Below are 436 nucleotides of genomic sequence, written 5' to 3'. Positions count from 1 at the left end.
TTCGTCGCGACCCGGTTTCAGCTTCGGCGTGCTGTTTGAAGGGAGAAACGCCCAGCCCATCGTCTAAAATCAGACTGCGGCGGCCGCGGGACGGGTAGGCGGGCCTGACCAGCAGCAGGAGATGTGGTTTGTTCTGCGCACTGCGAAAAGAACACAACGGTGGTTGGACTTACCAACCGGGGCGCCGGGCTCGGGCACGAGTGCGTGTCGCACGCCACGCGGCGCTCGCAGTCGGAATGCAGCCGCCAAAGCAGCAAGAGCAGAAGCAAAAGCACTATTCATAGTCGTGCAAAAGATATGTGGAAAACGCCGCAGACCTATTTCTGTGCTTCGCACGGATACAGACTTTGATACAATTAGAAAACTTGACGAATTATTTTATTCCTTCGAAATCAGCAGTATATCGCTGTAACCCAGTTCCTGTGCACCGGACGGG

The sequence above is a fragment of the Frankliniella occidentalis genome, unplaced genomic scaffold (genome assembly GCF_000697945.3).
Source record: "Frankliniella occidentalis isolate FOCC.00 unplaced genomic scaffold, Focc_3.1 Scaffold1, whole genome shotgun sequence".
Taxonomy (NCBI): domain Eukaryota; kingdom Metazoa; phylum Arthropoda; class Insecta; order Thysanoptera; family Thripidae; genus Frankliniella; species Frankliniella occidentalis.
The sequence above is the reverse complement of the archived record's forward strand: the minus strand, read 5'-3'. Positions refer to the sequence as shown.